The sequence below is a fragment of the Lissotriton helveticus genome, chromosome 12, assembly GCF_964261635.1.
Source record: "Lissotriton helveticus chromosome 12, aLisHel1.1, whole genome shotgun sequence".
NCBI lineage: Eukaryota > Metazoa > Chordata > Amphibia > Caudata > Salamandridae > Lissotriton > Lissotriton helveticus.
In genome coordinates, this window is record NC_136073.1 from 903,534,786 (window position 1) to 903,541,854 (window position 7,069).

The following is a 7,069-nucleotide window of genomic DNA, read 5'->3' on the forward strand; positions in this document are numbered from 1 at the left end:
GTAGCTTGCACTGCTGCTGCCTGTGCTGTACCTGTTCTATGTGTGAGGGAAGCTTGCACTGCTGCTGTCTGTGCTGTACCTGCTCTGCTTGTGAGGGAAGCTTGCACTGCTCCTCCCTCTGCATTACCTGTTCTATGTGTGAGGGAAGCTTGCACTGCTGCTGCCTGTGCTGTACCTGCTCCATGTGTGAGGGAAGCTTGCACTGCTGCTGCCTGTGCTGTACCTGCTCCATGTGTGAGGGAAGCTTGCACTGCTGCCTGTGCTCTTCATGTTCTGCGTGTGAGGGAAGCTTGCACTGCTGCTGCCTGTGCTGTACCTGCTCTGTGTGTGAGGGAAGCTTGCACTGCTCCTCCTTGTGCTGTACCTGTTGTGTGCCTGAGGGAAGCGTGCACTGCTGCTGCCTGTGCTGTACCTGCTCCGTGTGTGAGGGAAGCTTGCACTGCTGCTGCCTGTGCTGTACCTGTTCTATGTGTGAGGGAAGCTTGCGCTGCTCCTCCCTGTGCTGTACCTGTTCTATGTGTGAGGGAAGCTTGCACTGCTGCTGCCTGTGCAGTACCTGCTCTATGTGTGAGGGAAGCTTGCACTATTGCTGCCTGTGCTCTTCATGTTCTGCGTGTGAGGGAAGCTTGCACTGCTGCCGCCTGTGCTGTACCTGCTCTGTGTGTGAGGGAAGCTTGCACTGCTCCTCCTTGTGCTGTACCTGTTCTGTGCCTGAGGGAAGCTTGCACTGCTGCTGCCTGTGCTGTACCTGCTCCGTGTGTGAGGGAAGCTTGCACTGCTGCTGCCTGTGCTGTACCTGCTCTGTGTGTGAGGGAAGCTTGCACTACTCCTCCCTGTGCTCTGCCTGTTCTATGTGGGAGGGAAGCTTGCACTGCTGCCACCTGTGCTGTACATGCTCTGTGTGAGGGAAGCTTGCACTGCTGCCTGTGCTGTACCTGCTCTGTGCCTGAGGGAAGCTTGCACTGCTGCTGCCTGTGCTCTACCCGCTCTGTGTGTGAGGGAAGCTTGCACTGCTGCTGCCTGTGCTGTACCTGTTCTGTGTGTGTGGGAAGCTTGCACTGCTCCTGCCTGTGCTTCACCTGCTCTGCGTGTGAGGGAAGCTTGCACTGCTGCTGCCTGTGCTGTACCCGCTCTGTGTGTGAGGGAAGCTTGCACTGCTGCTGCCTGCGCTGTATTTATAACGTAGCCATGACATGGAAGCTTGCACTGCCTGCTCTCTGCCTCTTTGCGGTCCCATCCAAGCCCTGTTCTGTTCTTTCTGCTCTGCCAGGCCTAAAGTACAGAGTTCTGTGCCATCCGTTCACACGATGTGCTGCACTCGGAATAAAGACCTCACATTCTCCCGCCCAGAGTAAAAAGAGTCTGTTTCCTCTTCTTCAGCATCCAGCACGGGGACCTGGTCTGTCCCGTCCCTCACCCCACTCGAGCCCCCACCACTCCAAGCTCCTCCCCCCAGCTCCCCAAGATGTGAGGCGTCAGAGCTCCTAGCCTCATTAATGCCGACTTCAAAGCACTCCCAAGGAAACAGTAAACAGCAAGAGATGCCAACCTTCTTAATTAGTCGAAATTGAAAATGCTGACATTTTGCTAAATCTCGTTTCCTGCACGTCCAGAGCATTCTATGGGGGGGGGGGGGGGGAGCTCGACTCCCAGTGAACAAAGATACAGAACAAGTTGCCAAGCACCTTTTAAAATAAAACATGGTTTTCATGTATGTAGCAGTAAGGATGAAAATGCCTCTGTTTCTAGTACTTTAACTTTTATAAATTTAAAAGAAATTGTCTCAACCATTTCAAATGCAATTTTGCTTAAGGTCTGGGTGACCTCTTCAGCTGGGGCAGGTTTAGGTGTTGCTTTCTGCAGGTCGTTGTTTCCCTGCAATAATAGTTTGCTTCACAGCTTATTTTGAAGGTTTTGTATAGCGCGAACAAGACCCTTGCGGGTATCAGAGCGCGCTACAGGGCAGTTATAGGGGACAGAAACATGCATAAGAAATAATATAGGTTAGACTAATACAAAAGTAGCAGATAATGCAGGCTGCAAGGAGCATGGCAGGCACAGCCCTCTCTCTTCCACCTGCCTGTGCTGGCGCCTGCTGGCTGATTGGGGGGGGGGGGGGGCGGAGCACAGAAAGTGAGAAGAAGGAGCTGGGAACTAGACAACGCAGCGCTAGTGAAACGTGCACTGCGCTCATAAAGTATGTCAACAATTATTAAACAGGGGGGGGGGGGCATGGGGCAGAACAGGCGCCCTGTGATGATCAGCAGAAGAGAAATGCAGTGTATGTTAGCAGGGAATTGTAAAGTGTATAGGAAAACGAATTCAAGAAAATAGTGCAGACAGACTAAATATAAGATACATAGTAACAACATTAGTAAAAGTTTCAGTTCTCGTGGGAGGTGACAAATGAAGACAAAGCGGTACTAAGGAGGGACTAACAAGCCGATTACCAAATCAGAAGCCAGCATTTACAAAAGGGCAGTGACACAAGCCAATGAAAAATATGGGCGGAGAGTGGGTGGGGCTTCCAGTGCATGCGCGCTGTCGCTAGGCTCGACCTATTAGGTACAAAAATGTAAGCATGTGTGGAGTTGGCGGAACACTGCAAAGTGACAAAAAAAAAACCCACCAAGCTATGCAGAGTTCAAGCTATGCAGAGTTCAAGCTATGCAGAGTTCAAGCTATGCAGAGTTCAAGCTATGCAGAGTTCAAGCTATGCAGAGTTCCGTGAGCAGCGAATTAGGTTGTCCTTCACCCTGATTTAGCGCCTAGTGTATGTCCCGCACTGCAAAAATAAGCGTTAACGGCATTTCACACAGTGCAAGTGGGTGCTGCTTCTTTCTGCCGCTCTGTGTAGAATATCTACTGAAGCCATAGCTTCCTCGACGCGAGCGCAAGGTTCCTCGACGCGAGCGCAGGGTTCCTCGAAGCGAGCGCAAGGTTCCTCGAAGCGAGCGCAAGGTTCCTCGACGCGAGCGCAAGGTTCCTCGACGCGAGCGCAGGGTTCCTCGACGCGAGCGCAGGGTTCCTCGAAGCGAGCGCAAGGTTCCTCGACGCGAGCGCAGGGTTCCTCGAAGCGAGCGCAGGGTTCCTCAACGCGAGGGCAAGGTTCCTCAACGCGAGGGCAAGGTTCCTCAACGCGAGGGCAAGGTTCCTCAACGCGAGGGCAAGGTTCCTCAACGCGAGCGCAAGGTTCCTCGACGCGAGCGCAAGGTTCCTCGACGCGAGGGCAAGGTTCCTCGACGCGAGGGCAAGGTTCCTCGACGCGAGGGCAAGGTTCCTCGACGCGAGGGCAAGGTTCCTCGACGCGAGGGCAAGGTTCCTCGACGCGAGCGCAAGGTTCCTCGACGCGAGCGCAAGGTTCCTCGACGCGAGCGCAAGGTTCCTCGACGCGAGCGCAGGGTTCCTCGACGCGAGCGCAGGGTTCCTCGACGCGAGCGCAGGGTTCCTCGACGCGAGCGGAAGGTTCCTCAACGCGAGCGGAAGGTTCCTCAACGCGAGCGGAAGGTTCCTCAACGCGAGCGGAAGGTTCCTCAACGCGAGCGCAAGGTTTCTCAACGCGAGCGCAAGGTTCCTCAACGCGAGCGCAGGTTCCTCAACGCGAGCGCAAGGTTCCTCAACGCGAGCGCAAGGTTCCTCAACGCGAGCGCAAGGTTCCTCAACGCGAGCGCAAGGTTCCTCGACGCGAGCGCAAGGGTTCCTCAACGCGAGCGCAAGGTTCCTCAACGCGAGCGCAAGGTTCCTCGACGCGAGCGCAAGGTTCCTCGACGCGAGCGCAAGGTTCCTCAACGCGAGCGGAAGGTTCCTCAACGCGAGCGGAAGGTTCCTCAACGCGAGCGCAAGGTTCCTCAACGCGAGCGCAAGGTTCCTCAACGCGAGCCGTTGCGACCTTCTGCGACTGCTCACGTTGAGAAATCTCGCTGGGAGTGGTCTAGCGTTGGATCTTCCTCGCTCGAGCACCGTTGGTGAGCGCAAGCGAGGAAAAAACTAATCGGAGCAGAGTTTTTCGGAACTCAGCGAAGCATGAAAAACTCGCAAATGATGCAGAGTTCACCGCTCAGGCTTATACAAAAGTAATACCAATTAATAAAAACATTTAAATTCTCCGAGGGAGGACAAAGTTGCTGTGAATGAGTCACGTGCACATCTTTTCTCAAACGTGAGTAGGGAAATAGTAGAGGAACTTTTCACTGATGAAAAAAACTGATGAAAGCAAGAAGAAACAAGGTGCTTGTGGTTTTCTTATTTGCGATATACAGGGAATGGCGTCAACCCATCACGGTGCAACGTTCCAGTGGCGGCTGCGCACGGATTCCACGGTGAGGCTATTATGAAGGAAACCTTTCGATGATTATCAAAAGAGGGGCTCGGAGGCGACATCAGTTCTGCAGCAAAAGAAGGCGAACCCTTCACCCAGGATGGATCCTTATGCGAAGGCCTTGGGTCAGTGGTCATTGCTCGTGGCTGAGCCGCTGCGTGAGGAGGAACGAGCTGTCTGTGGGGGTGTATAGGGGATCCACGCGCTGTAGGTATGTATGGGGGTCTTTTCTGGAGTGTAAAGTGGAGCAATCCTCGCCTCATCCATCCCACTGCACAAGGAACAACACATTGGACTCGCAGGAGGGGGGGGGTGCTCGGAGGAGACAAATATTGACTCTGCGGCGGCGCACTCACTCACTCACACCGCGACGTGTTCTCCTGAGCAACCAGGTGAGAAAGGGTCACATGGGAGCGGCTGTTTACCGCCTCCGGCCCAGAATACACCAGCCCCCACAACCCCCACAGGGGGGGGGGGGTCGAAAGTTGTGACCCCCCCCAAAGGGTGGAGTCTTCAACGGGTCCGTCTGCTGCTCAGGAGGTTTTGTGCCGTCGACATATAATCAGAAACACGCCCAACACAAAGCACCTTGTTCTCCACGGCCGCTGCCACGCACGTACGTACACGCACCTATGCGGTCTCCACTTATGCGGTCTCTAACACCGCTGCCAGACACGCACATGCACGCACGTACGTGCACTTTATACCTTTGTTTACTCTCTGCCCTCGTCTCCCGCTCTGTTTCTAACCTGCTCGCCAGTTCCCTGCCCACGGTGTGTGCCTTGTAGCGCTCCGGGTATAGATACGAGTACTCCCGACCCCTGCAGCCCCCTCCCCCTCCCCCCCCCCCCCCGCACCCGCCAGCAGAGCTCCCGAGCCCTCCCGCATCACTGAGAGACACGGGAAAAGCACAACTACAAGTACCACAATGCAAAGCAAAAAAAGAAGAGAGGCTCGCTAGGAGCCTGGCGCGCGTGCTCGCGCCCATTACATCACAATCGCGCGCGCCGTCATCCTGATCGTTATGTGCATCTTGTGAATGTGAGCCCCCAACACATTAAACAGATTGGGTACTTGCAAGTGAGAAATGCAACTCCCAGAATGCACTGCTTTATTAAATCAAAGCCTCTGACTGGAAAGAACGAGCTCGGCGTGAATTCCACAGTCTTTCCACCTTAGGCGTGAGTGTCACGCCCAGCCACGGATTTCCATTCAGACACTTGGGATCCTGCATTTACAGTGACTATTAAAATAAATGCCAAAAGCGCAGTGTGAATGCAGCGCCGGACCATCACAGCCGGCGCGGGAGGGCGTGAGATCTGTGCTAAAGTAGCGCCTTGAAGTGTTGTTGCACTTACCTAGCGCCGCACTTGAAGCTCCCAGAAGGTGGACGTGCAGCGCGTCAGGGCGCCTCCAGGGCTGGGAACCGTCCGAGGGGTCCTGCCACGATCCACAGACACCTGGAAGGGGGAATCGGAGCCCCCCACTTCAGCAGGGGCGAGTGTGAGAGCAGATCTCGGAGCCTCCTCACCCTCCGAGGGGTCCTTCCACGACCCACAGAGACGAGGGGGGACCCCAAAGTCTGCAGAGATCCGTTCACACGGAGCACACGTGCATGCGAGACCCTTGGATGAACACAAGCCCCACGGGCGGGGGGACCCCCAGGCTCCAGGTGTGAGTGCACACTCTAGTGAGCACGGACACCCCCGGGTGCTGCTTCCAAGGTCCACAGATGGAGTGAGGCTCCGAGAGTGAGTGCACAGTGCACTCTGGTGAGCACGGCGGACACCCCGGGTGCTTCTTCCACAGGCGGGGCGGGGCTCCGACAGTGAGTGCACACTCAGGTGAGCACGGACACCCCCGGGTGCTGCTTCCAAGGTCCACAGATGGAGTGGGGCTCCGAGAGTGAGTGCACACTCAGGTGAGCACGGACACCCCCGGGTGCTGCTTCCAAGGTCCACAGATGGAGTGGGGCTCCGAGAGTGAGTGCACAGTGCACTCTAGTGAGCACGGACACCCCCGGGTGCTGCTTCCAAGGTCCACAGATGGAGTGGGGCTCCGAGAGTGAGTGCACACTCAGGTGAGCACGGACACCCCCGGGTGCTGCTTCCAAGGTCCACAGATGGAGTGGGGCTCCGAGAGTGAGTGCACACTCAGGTGAGCACGGACACCCCCGGGTGCTGCTTCCAAGGTCCACAGATGGAGTGGGGCTCCGAGAGTGAGTGCACAGTGCACTCTAGTGAGCAAGGCGGACACCCCCGGGTGCTTCTTCCACAGGCGGGGCGGGGCTCCGACAGTGAGTGCACACTCAGTGAGTGGGGAGCACAGACGGGACGAGGCTCTGCCGCGGTCACTCAGTCGGAGCAGAGTTCGGGGGCTCCGGGGGTGAGTGCAGGACCCCCCTCTAGCTCGCTCCGGTGTGAATGCTGGCGGGGGTGTGTCCGGAGGGTTCCTCGGGAGGGGGCCGCACTCACGTGACCCCTCCACTCAAGGCTGATAATCTCCTCAGCCTCTTATCTCAGCCTCTTTCAGAAGTGGAGACGGATCCCATTGGCAAACCGAGGAGGGAGGCGCCGCGCCGCCTCTTAAAGGGACAGGCCGGGTGAAATGCGGAGCCATTGACAATCATCCACCCATTTCCAAACAGCAGGGGGCTGCTGAAATGTGCGCTTCAGTGAGTGGGGACAATCAAACATACACAAAAGTAATGAGTAACTACACCAAAGAAACCAAGGCTCGGACTGCCGCCCG

The 7,069-nt window shown here is 56.2% G+C and overlaps 1 protein-coding gene across 1 annotated transcript in view; it reads right to left on the minus strand.

The window, feature by feature from the left end:
• C12H17orf114 (chromosome 12 C17orf114 homolog) overlaps nucleotides 1-6,854 on the minus strand; it is a 103,895-nt gene extending 97,041 nt beyond the window's left edge. Inside the window, exons 1-2 of the mRNA XM_078671331.1 lie at nucleotides 6,395-6,854; nucleotides 5,677-6,005 (exon numbers count right to left, since the gene is read on the minus strand). The gene's annotated coding sequence lies outside the window, so the exon portion shown is untranslated. The remainder of the gene's footprint in view (nucleotides 1-5,676; nucleotides 6,006-6,394) is intronic.
• Nucleotides 6,855-7,069: the final 215 nt, after the last annotated feature.